The sequence below is a fragment of the Herpailurus yagouaroundi genome, unplaced genomic scaffold, assembly GCF_014898765.1.
Source record: "Herpailurus yagouaroundi ecotype Mexico unplaced genomic scaffold, PumYag 161, whole genome shotgun sequence".
Classification (NCBI taxonomy): domain Eukaryota; kingdom Metazoa; phylum Chordata; class Mammalia; order Carnivora; family Felidae; genus Herpailurus; species Herpailurus yagouaroundi.
In genome coordinates this window covers 21,410,115-21,437,728 of record NW_024412402.1, presented here as the reverse complement: position 1 = coordinate 21,437,728, position 27,614 = coordinate 21,410,115, and the positions used below count along the sequence as shown (strand labels likewise).

Here is a 27,614-nt window from a genome sequence, read left to right as displayed (position 1 = left end):
TCTGAGTTTTATTTCTAGATCTGAAGTGGTACCCTTCAGTGACTTAGAAAACAATGAGCGAGAACTATGTTTACAGAAGGCCATTACTCTATTTTGGACTGGACATGCTGAGTCTGAGGTGTCTCTGAGACAACCAAGCAAAGTAGAACTAATAGGCAGTTAGATAGGCAGACAGGGAACTGGGTAGGCAGAACTGGGCTAGTGGTATACATTTAAGAGTCAATAGTTGCCTGGGCATTGGTTTCCAGACTTGAGCATTGATCCGAAATATTTGGGAGAGTTCATACAAACACAGATCACTGGGCCCTAACCCCAGAGCTTCTGATTCATAGGCCTAGGGATGATTTAAGAATTTACATTTCTCAATGAGAAAGAATGAATCATGCCATTTGCAGCAACATGGATGGAACTGGAAGGTATTATGCTGAGTGAAATAAGTCATTCAGAGAAGGACAAATATATGTTTTCACCCATATGTGGATCTTGAGACATTTAACAGAAGACCAGGGGGGAAGGGAAGGTGAAAAAAATAGTTACAGAGAGGGAGGGAGGCAAACCACAAGAGACTCTAAATACAGAAGGCAAATTGAGGGTGGAGAGGGCAAAGGGGTGATGGGCATTGAGGAGGGCACTTGTTGGGATGAGCACTGGGTGTTGTATATAAGCCAATTTGACAATAAATTGTATTTTTAAAAAATAATAAAAGAAGAATTTAAATTTCTAACAATTTGACAGATGACACTGATGCTGTATGTAGGCCTGAGTACCTCATTTTAAGAATCACTGGCCAAGGAATATAGTATGAACACTGGTTCTCAACCTTGGATACACAGTGGGAATATCAGTAAAGACAAGGAAGAGAGTGTTCAAGTTGGAAAGAATGGTCAACAAGACCAAATGCTGCTCCAAAGTCCAGTAAAATAACAGTGAAAAATGACCTTTGGATTAGCAACATCAAAATAACTGGTGATTTTAAGAAGATTTTAGTGGAGTGAAGGGAAAATAAAATTAGAGGGGTTGAGAAGTAATGAAGAAAGTTCAAAAATGAAGAACAGTGAGTATAGATAATTCTTTTGAGAAGTTTGGTTGAGAGTCATGTGAAAGAGAAAAATAGTATTGTGTCCGGTGGGGAGGTGGGACTAACAACAGACATAAGCATTAAGATTAAATCACTGCCCACTTCCTTGAATTAAAAAATTAAAATTAAACCATAAATTCCCTTTCTGAAGATGAGCTGTGTTCCAATAGTTGTATCCTAAAGACCAGAAGAATCTTCAAAAAATAAAAAGGATGAAATCTAATCTTGGGTATTCTGGCATCTTAGGGAGGAATGGGTACATTTATTGAAACACAAGCTTTTTCCCTGACATTGTAGGTCTTGGGAAGCTGCCATTCGACCAGGTGATAAAATTGGCTTCCACATTCATGTATTTCATCATCAACTTGTTCATCCATTAAACGTTTATCAAATACCTATTATGTACTAGACACTGTGCTAGGTTCTGGGATTACAGTGTTCAATGACGAGTCATTAGAATTCCAGTGGTAATCACTGCTAATGAGTGTACGAGTTTCTTCTTGGGGTAAGGAGAATGTTCAAAAATTGATTGTGGTGATGGCTTCACAATTCTGTGAATACACTAAAATCCACTGAATTATACACTTTAAGTGGGTAAACTCCACGGCATGTGAATTACACCTCAATAAAGTTCATATATAAATGAGATCTGAATATTGAGAGGAATTAGCTAAGGAATGAAAGTATTTCTACACAGAGGGAATAATGTGTGCATTGGCGGAAAGAGTGTGGCATTTTAGAAGATGTGGGGGAAAAATTCTCTGACTGGCATGTTCCTTGACAGAGTATAACAACAGATGAAGCTGAAGATATCGACATAGCCCAGATTGTACTGTGTCATAAACCCTAAAGGTTTGGGGACTTTATCCTAAGAACACTAGGAAGCCAATTGTTGTGCAATATGATCCTTATGCATTCTTATACTGCCAACCATGTAGAGAATGAAGGGAAGAAAGAGGGTATTTGAAAAACCAAATAAGTGATATTATAATTCTCCAGGCACAAACTATTGGTATTTTATTTTTTATTTTTTTGTTATTTTTGAGAGACAGAAATGAGCGGGAAAGGGGCAGAGAGGAGGGGGAGGGGCAGAGAGAGGAAGACACAGAATCTGAAGCAGGCTTCAGGCTCAGAGCCGTCAGCACAGAGCCCCAGGGGCTTGAACTCAAGAATCTCGAGATCATGACCTGAGCCAAAGTTGGACGCTTAACCAACTGAGCCACTCAGGTGCCCCCAAACTACTGGTATTTTAGATTAGGATGGTGGCAACAGGAATGGACAAATTCAAGACTTGTTAATGGATTGGAATCACGATGTAGTGGTGGTAGCTGACATGACTTGTTCTGTTACGGAACCTGGTCTGGATCACCTGGGGAAGGAACCAAGTGGCACTCGGAGATCTTGGAAGGCAGGAGGCTTATTTCACACCAGGGGCTCAGAGGAGATCACTCTCCAGGGGTCTGAGTCCTGAGCATAAGCAGAAGGAACAATTTATAGTCTGTTACTTCTGTATTAGTGACAATTTGGCGCACGCATGGCAAGTGGGGCAGGAAGAAGAACCCAGAAGAGTCTTCCCTCTGGGACTGGAATTTCCCTATCAGTCCTGTTGGCCATCTTATAACAGATTTTTCCCTATCAGTTCAATTAGGTGGATGATGAAATGAAAATACAAGAGGTGCAAAGTTTGGGGTGGGGAGCAAGTTATTTTTAATACAGTTGGGATGATCTAATAAGAGAACAAGGATGATTTGTGCAGTAATAAGCTCTCCTCCACTGGGATTATCCAAGTCAGACTAGAGATCTTTCTGTTGAGTTGAAAGCATTCTAGCTCTAAAATAAATTGGGGACTAAAAAACTAAATACCCATTCAGTTCTAAGGGTCTACTACAAGAAACTGCCATTTGTGCCAAAATTTGGTCCCCAAAACATCTCATGGCTGAAATGAGCTGTCTCCCTGGAACTTGATTTCCTCAGAATCATCTATACCAGGTTAATAATTAAAGTTCCTCATGGGGTTTTCATTTGTTTGTTTCACCTGTGAGCAGGATTCTGGTTTCATAAAATCCTGCAGCAGTATTATTTAACCTACTGTCAAAGAAAGGCCTACTTATTCCACCAACCCAGAGGCAAGTCTCTTCTCGCCCAGGAAGAAAAAGGTGGGAGGCTGCAGTAGCCACAGAAACTGACCCTGCCCAAAGCCAAAACATAGAGAGGGCTCCTACAAAGTTAATCTCGGTATTTTTTCTCACACCCTCTCCAAGTATCTAGCACTGTGCCCTTAGGGCCCAACAGCCTTTTGTTGGTTAACTGATCCTCCACACCTGGGGTGAAGGTGGGGCGAGAGATGATCGAGTTTTTAAATATAGAATTCAAAAGCACAAAAGGAAGAGAAAAGGAGAGGTGAGAATAACCTCAGGAAAGATTTTTGTGTGTGTCAACACCACTCCTCTAGCCTTTGAAGGAGCTGCCACCTGGGTCCCTTAAGACACAGTCAAGGTTTACCTAATGAGTTTTACTGACTGACTTATCAAATGCCCTAGGTAGATAGATGGGATTTGTTTCACTCCTTTATTCCCACCCTGACTCTTCTCCGGTTTTTACCTTCTGCTCACACTCTAACACAAACCCCACCAGGGCCTCAAGCTCCTGCCCCTTCCAGATCCTTGCTGTTGCTGCCATCCCTCTCCTAAGGTTAAGCCTCTGCCTTCTCCTTCTGCAAATCTCAGCACAAAACTTGCTGGGCCTAATTCGCATCCTTCTGACTTTTCTCATCTGTGAAATGGGAATAATAAAAAATGATGGTGGGCATAATTGTGAAACCTATCTAGTATAATTGCCATGAGGGATTAAACATTTTACATACTTGAGAATGTGTTGTAACTGCAAAAGACTATAAAATTAGACGTTATTTTCATTGCCTTTATTTCTCAAGTAGAGTACAATGGTTAGAATCAGGGCGCCAAGATGCTTGGCTTTTTCTCAAAGGGATTAGAGAAGGGGTTGATGTTAGATGCCGCCAAGTATTTCAGAGAAAAAATCCACTCCACGTCAAGCAGGACGTCAACTCACCTTGCACAAAAAGCCCTTTGGAGAGAAGTCTTTCGGCTCCAAAGCTGGAGGCGTGGGAAAACACAGTACTCAGAGCAAAAACCCCGAGGCGCTCTGGGCCTCTAGGCCGGCAACCCAGTCAGCCTCCACGCACCTGGGGCGCGCTTCCTCCTGCAGTGAGCGCCCCTCCTACCGCCGGGTCTCAAGTCCCGCCCGGCCTGCGGAAGCGAGCACTTAGGGTCTTGGGTATTTTAACACTTTACAGGACTCTGCAGTAGACCAAGAACTTTAAAATCCCTCAGGCAGTATCGGTCACTTTGGGGTGCAGCGCACACTCCCCCCGCGGGAAGGCCCCGAGGAAGTGATGGTGTAATAAAATGAGACTCGAAGTTGTGTAAGGAATTGGCACATTTTTTTGAACAGCTCTAGGTGCCCCCGTGTTTGGGGGGAATGAGACAGATTTGAGTGTTGATTTCTCCAGTCATTTCAGAACCGCACTTCCTGCCAGATCGCCCAGAGAAATGCTAGAACAATCTTAGAGCACCTCGAGAGAATGCCAGTGGGTGCAAAGGCGGTTCGGGATTGGGTAGACCGGCCGCGGGCTTGTTGTCTACAAAGTAAGGGACCGCGTCCCTCACCTGTTTGGTCTTACCTCTTTGCTGGCCTTGGTTCCCAGGGTGAAAAATGGGCGGACTACTGACTGACCCACCTCACCGAAAGAGGCTGGGCGTTCCGGTTTCAGCCCCGCTACAGAAACCACTCAAGAAACGAGGAGTTTCTTTCGTTTTCAGTTCAAAGAAAAAAAAAAAAAATGCAAGAAGCGTGAACCATGCCTAGAAATGCTTCTCTCAGCGTTAAGTGGGGACGGCTAGAGGAAGGACAAATTGGGCAGTACTTATGCCGCATATTAATGTAAATCCGCACGTGTACGTATACATAAACACGCACAGACGGTGTCAAAACCCACGGGTGTGCAAGGACACCAAGGCACCCACAGCTCTAGTCCCGACGACCGGGAGCGGCCTCTTCTGCGCTTGCGCTTTAACCGCGTTTTCCCCGACCCCCACCCCGCTGGCGCCCCGCCTCCGAGCTCGTTCCGCCCCGCCCACTTCCCTCCCCTTCCCCAGCCCGGCCGCCCGCGCAGAGCATTGTGGGACACAAACAAAGTGCCCCCAAACAGGCTGGAGTGAGCGGAGCGGCAACGGCCGCGGCGCCGGCCCGCACGCGCGCGGCGGCGGCTCCCTCCCAACCTCCCCCTCCCCTCCCCTCACTCCCCTTCCCCTTCCCCACCCCGCCGAGAAAAACGCGAGCCGTCGCCGCGCTCCCCAAACCGCCGCCTGCCCTCGGCCAACCGCCCCCAACGGCCGCCCGCGCGCAGCGCCCCGGGCCCCCTCGCTCCTCCCCTCAGGCCCCTCTGAGCGCCGTGGGTGCTTCCCTCCAGCCGCTTCGCACTCTCCCACCTCGCAGGCACGCTGCTGGTTGTACCGCCATGCCCCAGCCACAGGCTGTCCACGGGCCTAGGCGCGGCGGCCCGAGATAGGGTCCCCTCAGCCTCCCGGGGGAGGAGAGAGGCAGCGAGCCGCGCGCTCCGCCCCCTCCCCCCGGGCTGTCGCCGCCGCCGCCGCCACCTCGCCGCCTCAGCCTGGCGGGGAGGAGGAGGAGGAGCACCAGGCCTCCGGGCCCCGGCACCGCCGCCCGCAGGTAATGGGGAGGGGAGGGCGAGAGGGCCGCCCGGTCCCAGCGGGGATCTGGGCCAGACACTTCTCGCCGCCTGTGTCTTCGGGGTGCGCCCGCCGAGGGGCTGACACCACGCGTCCCCCATCTGGGCGCTGGACGGAAAGGAAAGCCTGGTCTTGTTACCCCATCCGCTCCGGGAGACACCCCACAGGGTCCCCTCGGTGGCATTTAATCCTTCAGGGAGGAGACTAGCCTTGCCCACCCCCCACCCCACCCCCCCCCGCCAAGAGAAATCACCCCGATCTTTCAGGGTGTTCCCCATCATTTGCATGCCCGTTTGCCCCGACACCCTAACCCAAAGAAGGCAGAGGTGTTACCTCCTCTCACCTGGTCGAGCCTGAGACCTCACTGTTTTCCCCCACTCCCCTGCTGCTTTTTCTCTGGTGCTGGAAAGAAAAGGATGGCACTCTTAAAAAATAATAACAGCGAGCACCTCTTTTTCTTCCCTACCTGAGGATCACTCTTCATCTAGTCATTTTCTGGTGGCCTAACCAGGAAAAGAGGTTACCTGCAAGTGAAATGACAAGTATATTAGAACTGATCAAAGGAAATTGCATCCTTGTGAGTTCTATGAATCTTAACCGGAATTTAAAATAAGGACCAGTGATTGTATACTTTATTGGAACTTACAGAAATGAAGACAAAAACTTAAGTTTTTCAACACATAAGTAGATTATTGAGGTCAGGAAGAAATTCGCTTCCACTTATTTTCTTACAGTTTTATTCGGATATAGGCTAATACCATAAACAAACTGAACAGTTTGGTAGATGGAAAATAGTTTGGATAGGTAAAAATTTTGTGATTTCCTTTTGCCTAGGCTTTCAGTTGGAATTATTGGATTAAAAAAAAGCATTATATAAATCTTCATTTCCCTCATTACTTCACATTGACTGCCAGTGGTTAATAATATTTAATTGTAGCTAATGTAGTTTCCTTATCACGCAATGTGAAAATCATGCTTTCCTGTAGTCTCGTATTTTAGGCTAACATTCATTAATTCTGAAAACCAGATTTATTTTGTGCAACACTGCTAGGCATTTTACATATGTGGTCTTATTTAATTCTCAGGACAACCTAATGACTTAGATACTATTCCTTGAATTTTATAGATGAGACATATTTAATGATAATTGCCTCACGCCCCACAACTAGAAGTGAAATTTGTACCCAGATATAATTCCAGTGTAGGAATATTTTCTACCTTGCTTTTCAGTACAGGTGCACTTTTAACTTTATCATGAAAAATTTGCCTTATGAAGTTGAGAAAAAAATAGTGAATACTCCACAACCTAGGGTCAGTAACATTTATTGTTTCCTGTCTTCTCCCTGTCTTTCTGTGCGTAACATTTGAAAGTAAGTTGTAAACATCAGGACCTTCAAATATTTCAGCATGTATTTCCTTAAAATAAGGACAGTCTTCTACTTAACCCCCATATCATTATCTAATCCATATGCAAATTTCCCCTTTATTCTAAAGCCTCCTTGAGAAATTTTTTCCCTTTCAGTATTTGGTCAAGGTGAATACTTTGCATTTGATGATTATGCCTTTAGTCCCTTTTAAAAAGATTAGTACCCATCTCTTTTTTTTTCTGACACTTAGTTGGCCAAAGCAGTTGTCTTATAAATACTCCCACATTCGAGACTTACCTATTTCCTCATAGTGGCTTTTAATTTATTCCCCTATCCCCTTGAATTTTCTGTTACTGGAAGTTAAGTCTAAAGAAAAACTTGATTAGCTTGAAGTTAAACTTCTTTGGCAAGAATATTTTTAATAGGTAATACTATGTACTTCATATTGCTTCATAAATAGGGAGATAATGTCAGACTGCTACATTGTTAGTGATGCCAGATGACCACTAAAGTGGTGACTACCAAATCTGTTATAAGGGTGTGGTTTGCCTGTTTGTGATTTGTACACAGCCTTGGGGTAATACTTTGACACCAAGCAAATATCCTACCTTTTACTTAGTGATTTCAGCACTCCTTGGTGACTTTTGAGTAAATCACTTTTACTGGAGATTTTCTGTAAGAAAGATTTTCATCATTAACTAGGGGCAAACTAAAGTTCTTCCTAAAAAATGTGGACTAAATGCTTAATTTCTTCCCTTCAGGGATCAATATTCAGAGTAAAGGGTTAGAAAAATAATTACCCCAGTGATGGCAAATGAGATTTTTTTCTTCCTTTTTTGCATGACACACTATGGACTCCTGGGTTTTAATGCATGCATTTTTTTTGAATAAACCATTACAGTCATTTTTCTTTTCGATGAAATTGCCCCACGTTTGGACAGTAGGAACCCTTTCACCCTGGCTCCTGTGTCTTTTTTTTTTTTTTAACTCCTGCTTGCCATTGAAGCACTCTTGGGGTGCTTGCTGGCACAAGGTACCCTACGCTTGCCTTGTTACTTTCTTTGCTCTGGATCTGGAATGGGTTGTTTAAGGAGTCTTGGTTCTTTTTGGTGAGAAATGGTATGTAGAAACCAAGATCAGGATGTTGGCATATTCATTGCTGCTGGAATATCATTGCTTCGAGGCCCTTTCAGAGGAGAGAACTGAAAAATGTTTTTTGCTTATTCAATCATACGTTCATAGTGATATATCCAATTCAGATTTAACATAGCAGACTTCTTTGATTTTATATTTGTCTCAAATGAAAATCTTGGTGCCTAATAGAATTAACATACTTAACTTTATCCTACTGTGTATACATGCAGTCATTTTAAAAATAACCGTAACAATATTGTACTATCATTAAACTTCCCCCAAATTTTAAGAGTTCTTTGCCCTTATTTTTGTCCTTAGAATATATTCTATGAAGGGTGTATAATGGGAATACTTAGGGTGTTCAGAAGTCCCTTGGAATATTTTTCTGTTTGTTTAGCTACCAATTTGATATGGTTCATTGGTTTTATTTATTATTTTAGAGTTGTATTTATTTTTGAATATGTAAAATACATGGTTCAAAAGACAAAATAATTTTTTGAAAGTATGGCTAAAGAAGTCTCACCCAAATTAATTTTTAAGATGAAGTATTCTTTATTTTTGCCATACCTTTTAATATCTAATATATATCTTAACTGCAGAAGGTTTATCAGTAGACAGAGTATGTTACTTGCTTGAAGTGATATAGGAGTAATTTTAAGTTTTGCAATTAGATTCTGATTCCTCTGGCAAAGAGAAAACATTAAGACTAATCTTCCAAGGTGAGCAGAAAAGTAGATTTCAAGCTTGTTTTTACAAGCTTCTACTTGAAAATCATGTCTTTAAAGAGGTATGTAGGTGGTGGAAGTTTTGTGTCTTTCATCCACTTGCATGCCACACAACAAAATTGACATACATATGCTTTCTGCAGATATAAAAGGCATTTGGACATGTGATCAGTGACGACAGCACATTTTATTTGGATTGGGCAAAATTTTATAGAAATTATAATTATGTGTTCAAATGAGGGATTAGGAGGGAGCAGTGGTTATCTAAAGTGGGCAGAGCACAGTTAGGCAGTTTATCAATCACCTGTCACCCAGGTGCTAAAAAGCAAAAGATGTGTCCAGTGTGTTTTCCTCGTGTATACCACTACTGCTTTTGGTAACAGAGTGAATATAGATTTCCTTAAGGGAGTGGAGTGGGAAAATGGAGAATGCATGTGCTTTGGACCTATTCCCCCTCATTCTCTCTTTGATCTCAGTAAAATAGATTTCCCAATATTATTAGAACACAAAGTAGGAGGGAAATGCCACAAATAATTGCATAGGTATGTATAACTACATAACAAGTAGAACCTATTGTGGGTAGACTGAATGGACGAATATGCTAATGATGATAATTGCTAACGTTTGTTGTGCCCTTTCAAAAAGCCAGCATTGTACTAAACATTGCATACAACATCTCGTTTAAATTTCACATTAACTCTTGATATTGCCTAATATCTTATTTAGCAAGTAAGGAAACTGATATCCAGGTGTCAAACTCAAGTCTGTCATCAGAATTAGCATTTTACTACTTTGGTACACCTCATAGCTAAATGTAACGGGTAATAAAATATATTTTCATTCACCATGAATTAAAGGAATTATATGGTTGATGTTTGTCCTGTAGCAACACCGAAGATTACATGCCAAGAGCCCCAAGTGCTTGTCAGGTTTATTATACATCCTTAGTATTACTATCAGACTTTGCTTCAGAAACTGCATAGTTTAGGAGATGCCTTGGTGGCTCAGTTGTTTGAAAGTCCAGTCCAACTCTTGATTTCAGCTCAGTTCCTGGTCTCTAGGTTTGTGGGATCGATGGCCGAATCGGGCTCTGTGCTGACAGTGCAGAACCTGCTTGGGATTCTCCCTCTCTGTCTCAAAAATAAATAAACTTTACATAGTACAACATCAGAAAGTAAGATGGATTGGCAGATGGATAGGTATGTGATAAATCAAGTATTATAATGTTAATGGTAGAATCTAGGTATGGTTATGCAAGCATTCATTTGTAAAGTTCTTTAAATTTCTGCTTTGTCTGAAATTTTTCATAATAAAATGTTGGAGGGAGTGATTAACAGTATATTGTAATTATAAGACAATTTTGATGGCTATATAAAAACCAGTAACGAGCAATATCCTCTATGCCTAGAATGGTTCTCTTAAACTTTTAGTATGTCTTCCTAGCCTATAAAGGATAAAACACTTGTCACTGAAAGTGGTCAAGCATCAAAGGCTCTTTTAAAGGGGTTTTCTTCATTAGTTAGGGGATCCCTAATTAATTAGGCTCCTTCCGGCTATAGTTTTTTTAATATCTTTAAAAATATTACATATATCAAATGTATGTATATATTTTTCCCCTTGTAGTTTTCTGATATTTTGTAGACTGCTATTGAGCATACTTTTCATATAAACTTTATGGGGAGTTTTTACTTTAAAAAAATTTTTTTAACCTTTATTTTTGAGAGACAGCACAAGTAGGGGAGGGGCAGAGAGAGAGAGAGAGAGACACAAAATCTGAAGCAGGCTTCAGACTCCCAGCTATCAACACAGAACCCCATGCAGGCTGGAACCCACAAACTGTAAGATCATGACCTGGGCTGAAGTCGGACACTTAACCGACTGAGCCCCCTTCCCCCCCTCCCCCCTCCCCTCCCCCCCAGGGCCCCCCTAGGGTGTTTTTACTTTAAATGCCCCACATTGATGACCAGATACTGGACCCTTAACTGACTGAGCCCCCCAGGCACCCCTGGGGTGTTTTTACTTTAAATGTCCCACGTTGATGACCGCAACAGATGATTCTCCAGATACCTAAGAATGATTGGGCAAAATTTATCCCCTGTTAAACTGAAAGCCACGTTGGTTTTTTTGTTCTTTATGTTAGAAATACATCACCCCATTTTAGGCAATGAGCTGGAAGTCTCTAGATTCTTAGTCACAGGATCTAAAATAGTGATTGTATACATTAGATTTATATTATACTCCTGCTTGAAGGTACATTGACTATTACATTAATTTCTTCACTAACATTATTAGTGCCAAAGATGAACTTAGCACATTTTTACATAACTCATTGTGGAGTAAATCACTGACTTGTATCATCATGGTATGTCGTATTGATAATTCCTTCTTAGAATAGTGAAAACCGGTGGACGAAAATGTGTCACTCTTCTTGGAGAACATTGTCCTTGTTTCCACATTGAATGTTCTCCTATTTTAATAATTTTTAGTATAGCTTTTAAAACTTACAATTGGTTTATACCCACTCAATTTATAGTTTCTGTATTCTGTATTGCTATCCTACAGCTATTAAAATGTATGTATTTCTATGTGTTGAAGGAATTGGCTATTCATTTGGCTTTGATTGTTTTGGATGTATTCAGCACAACTACAGACGTGTTGGGGTAACATATAACCAAGACTGAATCTCTGGAATCAGAATTTTGTGGAACTGCCCCTCTGGCCTCTGAAGCAACTTTAGATTTAACTGATTTCCTCTTAATTTAGATCTTAACTTGCTAAGTGTCTGATCCTCACTATTAGCAGGAAAAGCAAGCATATTCAATACTAGTTTCTATTAAATATCTTATTTGTGCTCTTTGATAAAATTGGGACATCTTTGGTCTAAACAGAAAAATTAAATGTATGAGTTTTCAGGGACTCAGACATACCTACTTTGCTTCCATTTAGTATTTCTTTTACTGTTGGTATTTACTGGTGTGTGTGTGTTTATCTTTTTGTCCTTTTTATGTTTTGACTACCTGAATTTTACTTTTTTTTTTTTTTTTGGCTCTTTGTTTTTCTCCTTTCTTCTTTGGATCTGCCAACACTGCTCACTTTTTTTTTGTGACTTTCTGTTACTGTATGAGCACAGTTGCTTTTATATTTGGTGCCTTTTGCGTGCCGTATAAAACTATACAAACCATACTTCTGTGAGAATTGTTTGTATTACAGGAGTCACTGCCTCTGTTTTTTTGGCCAACTTGGTATTATGTCTTCCTCATTTCTTTCTACTTTGCTCAGCTAGGTTTACTTTGAGAGCCAGTACAGAATAGTGTTAAGAGCAGACTGGGTTCAAATCTTGACTCTTTTACTTACTACTTGTGTGGTCTTGGGCCAGTTCCCTTAACTTTGTGCTTTGCTTTCCTTATTGGTAAAATGAAGATGCCACGGGATACCTATTCCAAGATTGTGTGAGAATTAATTTTTTTAATATGCAAAAAGTACCTAGAACAATGCCTGGTACATATTGACTACTATATAAGTGTTAATATTGACTTGTGATTATTGTTCTTTTTTAAAGAACAACTCAAAGTCATTGATTATTTTTTTTTACAGTTTATTGAGATAAAACTCAAAAACCATAGATTATTGCCACCACAAATTTGTGGTCTCCCAGTTTTATTTGGGTCTTTCAGTACCTCCTAGCCGTCCTTTTGGGTTTTTTATCTCCATACATTTCTCATGTTTCATTTTCCTCAAAATTGTACTTTATCTCCTCTCTTCTCGGCATTCTACCTCTACCTATAGTTTCAAAGAGAAATAACATAAAAGCCAAAGCTGTCAGACAAGAACTCTCACTACTTGTCACCACCCACCTATAAACTGTAACTGCACCCTTCCTTGAACTCTTTTTTCCTGTCACTGGGTCTCCTGTTTAAGGCTAATTTTTTCACTCAGGCATTGAATCCAGTTTCTCCCTGTCCAGGGACCTTGTGTTGTCTGTTATCACTGTTTCCTGTATCTTCAACTTTTCCTTTTTCTCTGAGTCTTTTCCAACAACTATCAAAACAATCTGTCTATATTTTACCACAATAAAAATAATAAATCTGGGGGAAAAGCATTCTCTAGTTTCTCCCATTCTATAAAAATACCAGCATCCTCCCTTGAGCCCTTATTTCCCTCCAGTGAACTCCCTTGCTCTATCTTTAGAAGCAGACTTCTTCAGATTGGATTGTCTATACTCACAGTTTTTACTTCCTCATTTCTGTACATTCTTTATCAATTGCAGTCTAACTCTCTACTATGTGCTATTATAAGGTCATCAGTATTTCCTTGTGATTATATTGAATAGACTGGTTTATATCTTATTTGACCTATCAGCAGCATTTGACACTGAAAACCACTCCTTGAGATATTCTGCACCCTTGGTTTTTGGAATATTCTACCATCCTGGTCATTCTGCATATCTTTTCCAGGTTTTCTTTTTGCTATCTCCCACCCACTTTTTCCTCCTCTGTTTTTCCTCATCATTCTAGCTGAAGGTTTATCAATTTTGCATTGTAGCTAAAGATTCTCTTTAAAGAACCATTTTGACTTTAATTTGTTCTGTGCTCTATTTCCTATTCAATGGTAGAAGCCTAGGCCATTGATTTTTTAAATTTTGTTTTAATTTTTTTATTTATTTTTAATTTAGAGAGCACCTGTGTGAGTAGGGGAAAGAGCCGGGGGGGGGGGGGGGCCGGCGCGGGAGCGGTGTCGGGAATCTTAAGCAGGCTCCATACTCAGCACAGAGCCGAATGCAGGGCTTCATCCCAGGTCCCTGAGATCATGACCTGAGCCGAAATCAAGAGTCAAGATGCTCAACCAACTGAGCCACTCAGGCGCCCTGATTCATTTTAATTGCAGTGAAATATACATTTACATATTTATTTCCTTAACTATTTTTAAGTGTACAGTTCAGTAGCATAAAATACATTCACATTGTTATGCAACCATCACCACCATTCATCTCTAGAACTCTTCTCATCTTGCAAAACTGTAACTCTGTACCCATTAAATAATAACTTTCCGTTCTTCCTCCCTCCCTAAGCCCCTGGCAGCCATCCTTCTACTTTGTTTCTATGACTCTGACTACTCTGGAAACCTCATATCACCATCATACAATGTCCTTTGGTGACTGACGTATTTCATTTAGCATAATATCCTCAGGACTTATCTGTATTGTAGTGCCTATCAAAATCCCTTCATTTTTAAGACTAAATGATATCCCATTGTATGTATATATCACATCTTGTTTATCCATCATCTGTTGACGACACTTGTAGTATCTCTACCTTTTGGCCATTGTGAATAATACTCCTATGGATATTTGCATACAAATAGATGTTCATGTCTCTGCTTTCAATTCTTTTGGGTATATACCAGAAGTAGAATTGCTGGATCATATGATAATTCTATTTTTAAGTTTTTATGCACCCCAGTACTGTTTTACACAGTGGCTACACTTACATTCCTACCAATGGTGCACAAGGATTTTTTTTCCTCCACATGCTCACCAACACTTGTTATTTTCTGTGTGATTTGTGATATTTTATTTAATCGGAGTCATCCTAATGGGAGGTGGCAGGGTGTATGGTCATAGGCCATTGATTTTTTTTTTTAGACATTCTTTTCTAATATGTATATTGAAAGCTATAATTTTTACCCTAAGCACTGCTTTAGCAGCATCCCACAAATGTTAATAATGTATTTTAATTATTACTCAATAAAAAATACTTTTCTGTTTCCCTCATTGATTCCTTCAATAAACCTATGGATTATTTCAACATTTTATTTCCAAATATTTGAGGTTTTCTCGATAACTCATTGATTTCTAATTGTGTGTATATGTAGAGAGAACACTTTTGTGTGCATTCATTACTTTAAAATTTATTAAGATTTGTCTTATGGCCCAGCATATCTGTTTTGATAAGCATACTGTGTTACACTTGAAAAGAATGTGTATTCTGCACTATAAATATCAAGTCAAGGTGATTGGTGGTATTGGTCAGATCTTTTTATGTCTTCACTGACTTTTTTTTGGAAGGGGGTCCAATTCTACCAGTTATTGAGAGGGGTATTAAAATTTCCAAGTATTTTTACGGGTTGTCTTTCTCCTTAATTCTGTCAGTGTTTGCTGCTTGTATTTTAAAGCATTGTTATTATTAGGTGCACACGCATTTCTTACTGTTACACACCTCTGTATCTCTGGTAATATTTTTGTCTTGAAGTCTATCTGATATTAAAAATATCACTCCAGCCAGTCTTTACTGTTTGCATGGTATATCTTCTAACATACCTGTGTCCTTTTATTTCTTTCTTTCTTATAAAGAGCATATAGTTGGGCTTGCATTTTTAATCCTATTCTGCCTTTTATTTTTTTTATTTTTTATTTTTTTTTTTTTGATGTTTATTTTTATTTTTGAGACAGAGACAGAGCATGAACAGGGGAGGGGCAGAGAGAGAGGGAGACACAGAATCGGAAGCAGGCTCCAGGCTCCGGGCCATCAGCCCAGAGCCCGACGTGGGGCTCGAACTCACGGACCGTGAGATCGTGACCTGAGCTGAAGTCGGACGCTCAACCGACTGAGCCACCCAGGCGCCCCCTATTCTGCCTTTTAATTGAAATATTGAGTTCGTTAAAATTTAGTGTAGTTAAATCAAGTCCACAATCAAATTGTTGGAAGGGTTGGTTCCTTCTGAGGGAAGGAATCTATGAGGGAACTATTCTTCGGTAATTTTTTTTTTAATGTTTGTTTATTTTTGGAAGGGAGAGAGACACAGAGTGCGAGCGGGGGAGGGGCAGAGAGAGAGAGATGGAGACACAGAATCTGAAGCAGGCTCCAGGCTCTGAGCTGTCAGCACCGAGCCATGGGATCATGTGAGCCGAAGTCGGATACTTGACCGACTGAGCCACTCACCCAGGCACGATCCCTTCTATGCCTTTCTTCTTGCCTCTGGCTTGTGGCAGTATACCTCCAGTCCTCACTTGTTCTTCCTGTGTGTCATATCCCCTTTATATAATGACATCCTAATTACATCATTTTAACTTGATTACCTTTGTAGAGAGCCTGTTTCCCAATAAGGTAACATTCTCAGTTGTGGGGCATAAGACTTCAACATATTGGACAGGGAGGAGACAAGATTGAATCCATAATAAGACACATTTAAAGTTCAGCAGTAGGGACACCTGGGTGGCTCAGTCGGTTGAGCGTCTGGCTCTTGATTTCTGCTTGTGTGATGATATCACGGTTGGGTTTGTGAGTTTAAGTCCCACGTCAGGCTCTGCACTGACATTTCAGAGCTGGCTTGGGATTCTCTCTCTCTCTTCCTCTCTCTCTGCCCCTCCCCTGCTTGTGCTTTCTCTTTCTCAAAATAAAAATAAAGTTGGCAGCAGTGCAAACGCCTGTTGGGTAAAGCCACTGTACTTGTGTACATATCTTAAAACAAACACATTGGAACTCCAGTAGTTGATGTGAGCACTTAAAAACTCTTTAGGGAAAAAAAAAAGAACTCTTTAAATGCTAATTAACTAAAACTGACTTGAATTTAACTTGCTCCTGTAAGGATCTGTGAATAAGACCCGACTTCAAGCTTTCTTTCTAGTAATAATGAATTGATGTTAAAGCTGATACTCCTTGTGTATTATGCTTGAATCCTTGTGAATGGCAACATGATGGGATAGGGGAAGGGACTGGGAATTTGAATTTTTTAGTCAGACCTCTGTTCAAATCCTGTTCTTATTTATTTATAGGACTGCAGGCAAGTTAATTTAACGTTTAGTTTCCTCATTTATAACAATTTAAAAAACTACTTTCTCTGAATTCTGAGCCAAGAAAGAGATAAAGACACTTGGTGAGTTAATCAATCTATATTAACTTCTCTTCTCTTGATACAGAAATTAACAATCAGCGTGACTCTGGCTACCAGCAATGAGAGGAAATTCTAATAGTTGAGTGTTACAAGTTTAACTGATTTATTGTTTTAGTCCAGGTAAATCTCAGTCTCTTAAATTCTGAACTAAGAAGGACTTCCTCGTATAGCAAAATGATTGAAATCTTTGTTTGATTATAAAATATGGCTAGTTATAAAAGCTAAATGATTTCTTTATAGCTCAGATACAGAAATCTCTTTGAAATTCTTCCTGAAAACATTAATAAACACTTAAGGAAGACTATTGGAAAATAAACCATCATCAAATTAAAGATCACATATACTTTATAAGTGTTCAGAGAAAGTAAAAGTGTTCTCAAATATGAGTACTCATGTGAATCCATTCTAAAAAGTGTACTTCCTTTCATAGAAAAATACATATATTTGGTTTTGCTTAGACTGACAACAGAATAACAAGTTTTCTTAAAACAAAATTTAAAATTGTGGTACTATAATATTTGTAAAGGAAAAAAAATCTTGATTCTAAGGAAAATAATAGTGAAAAACATACTATTGTAACTTAATAAGTTTTTAGAGAGAGAAGTAATTGAGTAGCAATTTTCACTAGTTCCTTCATATTCTGTGTAATTTTAGCATGAGGTTTTTACTTTGAGTTATGGCTCTTCTGTTCTTAAACCAGCTGTTTTAACAGGTTTTCTATAAAATATTTGCATGTTGTGTATGTTAAACTCTTCATGTATTTTGTTTCAAGTTTTATTTTGTTGTTGTTTGCAGTTACACTTTTATTAATAATGTAATTCAATGTAAAAGAATATGTTTATTCCAGAAATAAGCACCATAAACCACAAACGTTTATTCCAACATTCTTTAATTGCCCTTTCTGTTAGGCATTTATAGAATGCACACAACCTCAGTCTCTTAAGTAGCATGTGGATCTAGAAGACAGCAAGATCTGTAAACAGTTGATCATCTATTATACGTAAGCTACTGAAGTAGAGCAATGATCCTTTTGTGGCCATAAAGGGATGCCCAGTGAGAATCACTGCACTATAATTAGTGTTACTAGAAAGAATATGTAAATGGTATAGAAAAAAATTATTAAGAACCTCCATGTAATGTCCACATGAAGATTTTACACAAATGTTCATAACAGCTTTATTTGTAATAGTCTCAAACTGGAAATAACTCAAACGTCTGTCAACAGTTAAATGATAAACAGATTCTGGTATATCTATACAAATAGAACAGCACTCAGTAATAAAAAGCCAGATTCTTGAGCCCAACAACATGGATGAATCTCAATAATTATACCCAGTGAAAGAAGCCAGATAAATAAGAAAGTCTATATTATATAATTCTATTAATGTAAAATTCTAGAAATGTAGCTAATCTAAAATGAAAAGCAAATCGTTAGTTCCTGAGAAGAGTAGGAGGGAGAAATTACAAAGAGGCACAAATGTCTAGGGGTCATGGAAATTTTCCGTATCTTGATCGTAGTGATGATATATGTTAAAACTGATCAAATTATACACTGTATTATACAGTTTATTGTACAGCAGTTCTAGCCCAAGCACTTATGAAATGATTTTTAAAGAACACGGGTATGATTGATTTCATAAATATATTGGAATTGTCCTTGGAGAGGAGACAGAGTATAATCCCTGGTAAACCTAAATTGATATTATATCAACTGCCAAATTAGTGGTCAAGACAGAAAAATACTGCAGGAGTTAGATGGAGGGAAAGGCAGCATAGCTTAATAATAAAGTAAGGACAGGATGTAATTAAAGTCAGAGTTTCTGATTTTAAGCCCCTGTTAGGCCACTTATTTTCTCTGATATTATTTTTCTTTAAAGAGTTTTCCTTATCTACTTCAGAAGGTCTTTAAGATCCAAAGAAAATATATTTGAAAGCATATTGTAATCTAAAAAGTGACATACAGAGGCACCTTGGTGGCTCAGTCAGTTGAGTGTCTGGCTCTTGGTTTTGCCTCAGGTTATGATCTCACAGTTTTAGTGAGTTCAAGCCCCAAGTCGGGCCGACAGTGTGGAGCCTGCTTGGAATTCTCTCTCTGCCTCCTTTCTCTCTGCCCCTGCTCACGGTTGGTCTCTCTAAATCAATCAATAAAAACTTTAAAATAGAAAATAAAAAGTGACATACTAATGAGAGGTATTGCTGATAATCTAGGGTAGAAGGAAGAGGAAATAAAGTAGTATTTGACCTGTTGAGAGCAATGAGGAGGGAATTCCAAAAAGGGATGAAACCTACAGAAGTGGAAATTATATATTTGAGAATGAGTCAAAATCAGTTTGGAGCAAATAGTTAATATTGGAGAGTAGAAAGGGAAAGATAACAGCCTAAAGCATCTAAAAATGTAGAGTGAAGAGATATGAAACAGAAAGATTAGCATCAGGATATGGTTTTCTGTTTATTAGCCCTATGATTTTGAATAAGTCAGTTCTTCTCAGCTTCAGTTTCCTCACCAATTTAATGGGAAGAGGATAATCTGCCTTATCTCAAGGGTTTTGTATATTGAAATCAATACCAAATGTATATGAAAGTGCTGAAAAGAACAAAGTGTACTGTTTAGTTTCGTGTGGTGGGACCCCAAGGTTGCTCAGTCAAACATTCAACTCTCAATTTCAGCTCAGGTCATTATCTTACAGTTGGTGGGATTGAGCCCCGTATCAAGCTCTGTGCCGACAGTACGGAGCTTGCTTGGGATCCTTCCCCCCACCCCCCCCCCCGCCCCGTTCCTCTTCCACTCACATTCTCTTGCATTCTCTCTCTTAAAATAAATAAACTTAAAAAAAAATGTTCTGAAATGAGAATTTAAGAAAAAAGAGTTGTTTTGTGTGATAAGACATGAGGTAGTAACTGCTGGACTCAGATGATTATATTTAGAAAAAAATTTTTTAATGTTTATTTTTGAGAGAGAGAGTGTGTAAGTGGAAGAGGTGCAGAGAGAGAGACACAGAAACCAAAGCAGGCTCTGAGCTGTCAGCACAGAGCCTGATGCAGGGCTCGAACCCATGAACTGTACAGTCATGACCTGAGCCGAAGTCCAGTGCTTAACCTACTGAGCCACCCAGGTGCCCCATGATGATTATATTAGAGAATATTTGAATAATGGTGAAGGATTAATTCGAGGTTGGTGAGGCTAAAGGCAAGGAGACCAGTCAGAATGTTTGAGTAGTCCAAAGCAATGACTAATGAAGAAAGGAAAGGATGGATTTGAGATCGGTTTCAGAGACCAAGTCTATGTTAGGAAGAAAAGGGAAAGATAAAAGTTGTATTTGTTTCCTGTGTCTGTTGTAATAAATATCACAAAGTGGAAGGCTTAAAGTAACAAAGGAGGGTCCCTACATGGCTCAGTTGGTTGAGTATCTGACTCCTGATTTCAGCTCAGGTCATGATCTCACGGTTCCTGGGTTCAGGCCCCTCATTGGATTCTGTACTGACAGTGTGAAGCCTGCTTGGGATTCTCTCTCCCTCTTTTTCTGTCCCCCCCCCCTTCTCTGTCAAAATAAACATTTTTAAAAAATAATAAGGAGCCCCTGGGTGGCTCAGTCAGTTAAGCATCAGACTCTTGGTTTCAGCTCAGGTCATGATCTTGCAGTTTGTGGGATCGAGCCCTGCATTGGGCTCTGTGCTGGTGGCGTGGAGCCTGCTTGGGATTCTGTCTGTCACTCAAATAAAAAAACATTAAAAATTTTTTTTAATAATAACAAAGTAACAAACGTACTCTCTCACAGTTTTGGAGCCCAGAAGTTCAAAATCACTATCACTGCCATGAAATCAAGGTATTGGCAGGTACCCACTCCTACTGAGTGGCTTCCATATGGCTCTAGGGGCAAATCTATTCCTTGCCTCTTCCAGCTTCTGGTGGCTGCAGGCACTCTATGGCTTGTGGCCACAATACTCTAATTTCTGCTCCATCTTCACATCACCTTCTCCGATGGGTGTCAGATTTCCTTTTATCTCTCTTTTATAAGAATGCTGTTATTTGTATTTAGGACCTACCTGGATATTCCAGGCAATCTCCTTAAGATACTTAACCATACCTGTAAAGTCTTTGCCATAATAGTAACTTTTGCAAACTCCAGGGATTAGGACACAGACGTATTGGGGAGAGTGACCTTTTTAAGTCATAGATGACTCCCAGGTCTTTTGCTTTTGTATTGGTGGTCTCATTGGCCAGAGAACTTCAAGAGGAAGTCTTCACATACGTGAGGATCGATGATGAATTCAGTTGGGCCTGTTGAAGTATATCTGTATATGAATATTCATTTTGGGGTCAGAAAACCTGAATCAAGTGACTTAAACATTGAGGACATTTATTATTTAACACAAAAACAAAACAAGAAATCCTGGAGTAAGATAGCTTCAGAGTTGGTTATTCAGCAATTCAATGACCTCATTAAGAACCCAAGTTCTCAACTTTTTGCTTTGCTATCCTTAGGTTGTATCTCTCCTTATGGTTCCAAGATGGCCCCCATAATTCTAGGCTTTAAATTCAGGGATGAAAACACCTAGCTGGCTAGTTTTGTGTGCTTGTTTATTGTTGTTGCTGTTCAAATAAGCAGCTCTAACTCCTGGGACTCCAGCAGGTTCTATTCCTCTTAGCCAGGTAAACATTTTCCTTGACTATCTTTGACCTAAATAGAGCTATTACATCTACATTGCAAATTTGTTGAAGCAGATAGCATGTGTATACACGTGTGCGTGCGCGCGCGCGCACACACACACACTACTCCTCTATGATGGTCTTAAGTGACAGTGGATTTTAGTACTTTTTTTTTTTTTTTAAGTTTTTATTTATTTTGAGTAGTTGGGAGGATCTGAGGAGGGCTCCATACTGACAGCAGATAGCCTGATGCGGGGCTTGAACTCAAAATCCTGACCTGAGCTGACATCAGACGCTTAACCAAATGAGTCACCCTGGGGCCCCAAGATTTTAGTACCTTCTGATGTGCAGATTTGAAGATAAGGAACCAACTTTTTCTGGGCTTGATCAGAATTTAAGCAGCCCATTCACCTTGCTTAGCCTTTAAGTTCTTGTCTGCAGATTTCTAACCATTTCTTGATTTAACATTAAACATTAAAGTAGTGGATAGTGTGGTGTGGGGACTCTCCTGGGAATCCTCAGAACCTTTCAGAGGGTTTACAACATCAAAACGGTTTTATAACAGTATTAAGATATTAAGGTATAATTAAATTAATTATATAAAGATAGAATTTTTTTAGTTTAGTTTTTTTTTCCCCCCAAGTAATCTCTACACACAATGTGGAGCTCAGACTTAACAGTTTCAGCATCAAATGTCTCATGGTCTACCAACTGAGCCAACTAGGTGCCCCCCTCCCACCCCACCCCCACACACCTCCCCCGTTACCTGTTTGTCAACACTTTCAACGTTCTTCTGGTTTTTGGTGTTTATTGACTTTGCTGGATTTAACAATATCCATAAACACTTCAAAATGAAGCATGGAGAGAGCAAACGAGAGCAAAGACTTAAATGACCATGCAGGACCATTTTATATCATCTCTTGGAAGTAGGCATATTTAACAGTCTTGCTCCTGAGTATGACTTTGATTTATCAATAAAAGTTGATTAGTAGGGAAGTATCTATAATTTTTCTGAATTTGCCTCTGAAGGGATGGTAGCTGAGAGAAGATTTCCAGGTTTTAGCAGGAGGCAAGGGGGTGACTCAAAAATGAACACTAGATTTTAAGCTCTGGGTGACTGGGCAATTCAAAGTACCCATCGTTAACAAAATTAGAAATTCTCCATGAAATATCAGTTGAGAATTTAAGTTCAGTTTTGGATGGTGAATTTGAAACGTGGCAAACACATTCAGAAGTAATTGTCTAGTGCTTTAGCTGGTCATTAGAGACCCAGAATTGAAGTTCAGGAATTCAACCAGAGTTGACAAGAGTCAAAGATCTATCAGTAAGAATAGTTCATCTATTACTCAGTTCTGTTCCATATTGTGTACATACTGTGTGCTAGGCATTGTGTGCTTTCCATATGCTCATTTAATCCTGATTAAGATCTAGATCTGTCTGAACTACAAAGCTTCTTAGTATACATGCTGTCTCCAGGCAACATTAGAATATTAATTGGTAACAAGTATACTGAAATTAATAAAGCTTAACTATATCTGAGGTGGAGAAATTTGTTACCGGGTTTGGGCAATGTGAAAAACTATAATTCTTTTAATTAATACATAGTGCTGTGTCAAAAGATTGAACATACATCCTTATAACTATGTTTGTAGTTAAAAGAGACAGGGCATATCTAGAATTCAAAGCCTCAGTAGAAATTGAGTTATGATGTGAAGTATGTATATATATATATGGTTTATTAGGAAGATTTGAGCTGGTAAGTTCGTTAAAAAATTAAAGCTAATAGTGTTTTTAAAAGACTTTATTGCCAATTTTTATATTTATGGATTAAAAAGTTGTTTTTTAAATACTTATTTTGGGGAGAGCCCAAGCGGGGGAGGAGGAGGATCCGAAGCAGTCTCTGTGCCGACAGGCTGACAGCAGCAAACCCAATGCGGGGCTTGAATTCACAAACCTCAAGATCATGACCTGAGCCTAAGTCGGATGCTCAACCGACTAAGCCACCCAGGTGCCCCTATACATTGAAAAGTTGTAACTGTAGATAGATGTACTTTCCCTGGACATTCAGATCATCAGAATAGGCTAATGTTTGGTATTTTCACACTTTTTTTCTCTCCATAGTGTTTTACAACAAATATTACGACTAAGATTCAGCTTTCACAATTCTGGCTCAATAGCAGTTTTTTTGTTTTTTGTTTTTTGTTTTTTTTTTTTCAGACATTGTTTTGTTATAGAATTTGACATTGTATCAGTTTGACGATTTAGAAAGATATTTACTGCAATGACTCTTAACTTTTTCCCACCTGAGTCTGGCTTTTTTAGTTGTATAAAAGCAGTTTGTCACTTTCAGGATAGTTCATTACTAATTTGAACAGATTGAATAGGAGTTCTAGAAGTAGTAAGATAAAAATTTTATTCTAATAAGAACAGTTGTTCCTGTGTGGAAACAATTATTCTTACACTATTACCAAAGCAATGGAAAGAGTTCTTGTCACAATTTAGTAATACTGGCTCCAAGTTCTGTTTTTAACTGATTTTGTACAAAACAGTAGATTCCCAAGAACCAAGTAATCTAGGTTCTACTCTCATTTTCCATTAAGTTATTGACTTGGTTAACCCTTCTGGGCTTTCTTAAACAATTTTTTAAATGTTTTTTTTTATTTTGAGAGAGGGCCTCGGCATGCGAGCAGAGGGAGAGGGAGAATCCCAAGCAGGCTCCATGCTCAGCTCAGAGCCCGACACAGGGCTTAGTCCCACCAACTGTGAGATCATGACCAGAGCCAGAATCAAGAGTCAGACACTTACTCAACTGAGCTACCTCTTTAACTTCTAAGATAATGTTTAGGCCACGAATAATATCTATGGTATAGAAGAGTGAAAACTCTCAGTCCCAGAGTCAGACCTGTCTGGCATATGGTTCCTCTGAAGACAATATAGGAGTGACTGTATCAAAACACATTGTTTTCTCCATAGTCTGTCTACAAAGACTGATAATCTCCAGAGTTGATACAGGTTCTGTTCTTGACCAACTTTAGTCAGGGTCCTCAGAGTAGCAGATCTTACCAGAGGTTTTGTGATAGATTTTTTATCCATTGTGAGTTAAAGCTAGAGCTTAAGAAATGGAGCTTCCGTGGCTTTATTGCCCCATCCTGTGTAAAGAACTTTTACTAAGGTGGTTGTGACAATTACGAATTATTCGTGTGTGATTATTATGGTTACTTCAGTTTCATTTTATCCATGAGTAAATTCTTTTAAATGTTTTATTTATTTTTGAGAGCACAAGTTGGGGAGAGGCAGAGACAGAGGGAGACACAGATCTGAAGCAAGCTTTAGGCTCTGAGCCGGGCTTGAGCCCACAAACCTCAAGATCATGACCTGAGCCAAAGTGGGATGCTTACCGACTGAGCCACCCAGGTGCCCCAATCCATGAATAAATTTTTAATGAGAATGATGAGTAAGAAAAGTGTATACATCCATATTGCCTATAAGCAAGAGGTGATGCAATGAAAAAATTTGCAGTAACATAATATACAGTGTAATTCTGTAAATTTTACCTACATAAGTGCTTGCCTTTTTTTTTTAACGTTTATTTTTGAGAGAGAGGGAGAGAGAGCGCGTGGGGGAGGGGCAAAGAGAGAGGGAGACACAGAATCCAAAGCAGGCTGCAGGCTCTGAGCTATCAGCAGAGCCTGACACAGGGCTCAAACTCACAAACTGTGAGATCTGACCTGAGCCGAAGTCCGAAGCTTAACCGACTGAACCACCCAGGGACACCTCCCCCCCCCCCCCCTTTTTTTTAATGTTTACTTATTTTGAGAGAGGAGAGTGCACATGAGCCAGGGGTGGGGTGGGGGTGGAGGGGCAAAGAGAGAATCCCAAGCAGGCTCCACGCTGTTAGCATGGAACCCAACATGGGTCTTGATCCCATGGACTGTGAGATCGTGACCTGAGCTGAAATCAAGAGTCGGAAGCTTTACTGACTGAGCCTCCCAGGTGCCTCTGTGCTTGCCTTTTTAAATATTATCTGTGAAGAGAGTCAGAAAAAAAAAAAAAAAGATTTCTTATTGTAAGAGCTTAATTTTTATAAGTGAGATCGAACATACTCATCAATTTTCTTTATATAAAAATGAAGTTTTTGATATATTTAAATAGATGAACTTATTTCTTACATAATTTGTAAAATCTGTTTGGGAATATCATCCCAAAATAAAGTCTGTGATGCTACTGGCCTTTGTTTCCTGCAGCCCTTTTGTATGTCATCAAAATCTGGCCTTGCCATTGGAAAAAGTTTTGGAAACAGGTAATTGTGCTCGTTGCACAGCAGTGTGAATGTACTTAATGACACTGAACTGTACATTTAAAAATGGTTGGAAGGGCTGGGCACCTTGGTGGCTCAGTCAGTTAAGTGTCCGGCTTTTAATTTTGGCACAGGTTATGATCTCGTGGTTTGTGAGATCAAGCCCTTTGTGAGACTCTGCACTGATAGCACACAACCTGCTTGGGATTCTCTCTCCCTCGCTCTCTGTCCCTTCCTGCTTGTGCTCTTTCTCTCTCAAATAAACATGGGAAAAATATGGTTAGAAGGGCAAATTTTGTTATATATACATTATACACAATATTTTTTAAAAATCTGGGCTTGCCCATGGAGGTGTATCACACATATGAACATCTGTCATGTGTGTCACAATTACATAAATTAATTAAAATACTGATGATAATTGCTAACTTGGAAAAGAGAAGTGTGAACAGTTTAAAGCAGTAGCCACCCTTACTCAAGATGATACAGTGAAATAACAGAACTTCATGATTGTGATAACATTAGAAGGCTGTGAAATTAGATGACCTCCAGGATTCCTCTCTGCTTCAATATTCTTTGAATTTGGAGTAAACATTGCTTTCATTAGTTAAGTAGGGATTTAAAACCCCTGGAAACAAATTAACTGTCCATCAACAAATGAATAAAGAAAATATGGTATATACATACAATGGAATATTATGCAGCATTTAAATTTTTTTTTAATATTTTTATTTTTGAGAGAGGGAGAGAGTAAGAGCGAGTGAGCAAACAGGTGAGGGGCAGAGAGAGAGGGAGACACAGAATCCGAAGCAGGCTCCAGGCTCCGAGCTGCCAGCCCAGAGCCCGACGCGGGGCTCGAACCCACGGACCGCGAGATTGTGACCTGAGCCGAAGTCGGACACTTAACTGAGTCACTCACGCGCCCGTACAGCCTTTTAAAAAGAAGAAAATTGATACCCGCTACAGCATGGATGAACCTTGAAGACATTATGCTAAGCAAAATAAGCCAGTCACATAAGGACAGACATTGGATGATTCCATTTATATGAGGTACCTAAAGTAGTCAAATTCATGGAGACAGAAAGTAGAAGTATGGTTACCAGGGGCTGGGAGTAGGGGATGGAGAATAAGGAGTTACTGTTTAATGAGTGCGACTTACAGTACAGGATAATGAAAAAGTTCTAGAGATGGGTAGTGATGATAGTTGTACAACAACAGGAATGTACCTAATGCCACTGAGCTATATACTTAAAAATGGTTAAAATAGTAAATTTTATGTATATTTTGCCACAGTGAAAAAGAAACCTTAATTAACTGCTGTTAAAATAACGTAGATGATGTAGGCATTTTAGTTTATAATAGTTCTAGAAAACTTTCTAAATACGGTAATGTGGGCACATTACCAATATAATAAAACTGCTTTTTTATATACATATACTAGTTGAATTGTGGCATGCACATGAGTTTGTATTTAATTTTACTTAATTTTATTTAATCTTAATTAAGATAACCACATGTGGTTAGTAGCTACTTCATAGAAGTAGAGTTTTATATTTTCTCATCCTCTTACTTTCAGCTCACCTATATCATTATATTTGAAGTGAATTTCTTATGGATAGCATGTAGTTGGCTCATTTATTCATTTATTTTCTTGTTTTTGAGAGAGAGAGAGAGAGAGAGAGAGAGAGAGAGAGAGAGAGAGAGAG

General features: G+C 39.5%; 1 protein-coding gene and 1 long non-coding RNA gene across 3 annotated transcripts in view; one reads left to right on the top strand and one right to left on the bottom strand.

The window, feature by feature from the left end:
- Positions 1-2,479: 2,479 nt before the first annotated feature.
- Positions 2,480-5,170, bottom strand: LOC121035645 (uncharacterized). The gene is made up of 2 exons (XR_005793003.1): positions 4,779-5,170; positions 2,480-4,344 (listed from the first exon to the last, which is right to left on the bottom strand). It is a non-coding gene; the product is annotated as an uncharacterized LOC121035645 (long non-coding RNA).
- Positions 5,171-5,493: 323 nt separating this feature from the next.
- ZBTB44 (zinc finger and BTB domain containing 44) overlaps positions 5,494-27,614 on the top strand; it is a 64,391-nt gene continuing 42,270 nt past the window's right edge. The window contains exon 1 of one of the 2 annotated variants that reach the window (XM_040483548.1): positions 5,494-5,827. The gene's annotated coding sequence lies outside the window, so the exon portion shown is untranslated. The remainder of the gene's footprint in view (positions 5,828-27,614) is intronic. The other variant, XM_040483549.1, reaches the window with a different exon arrangement.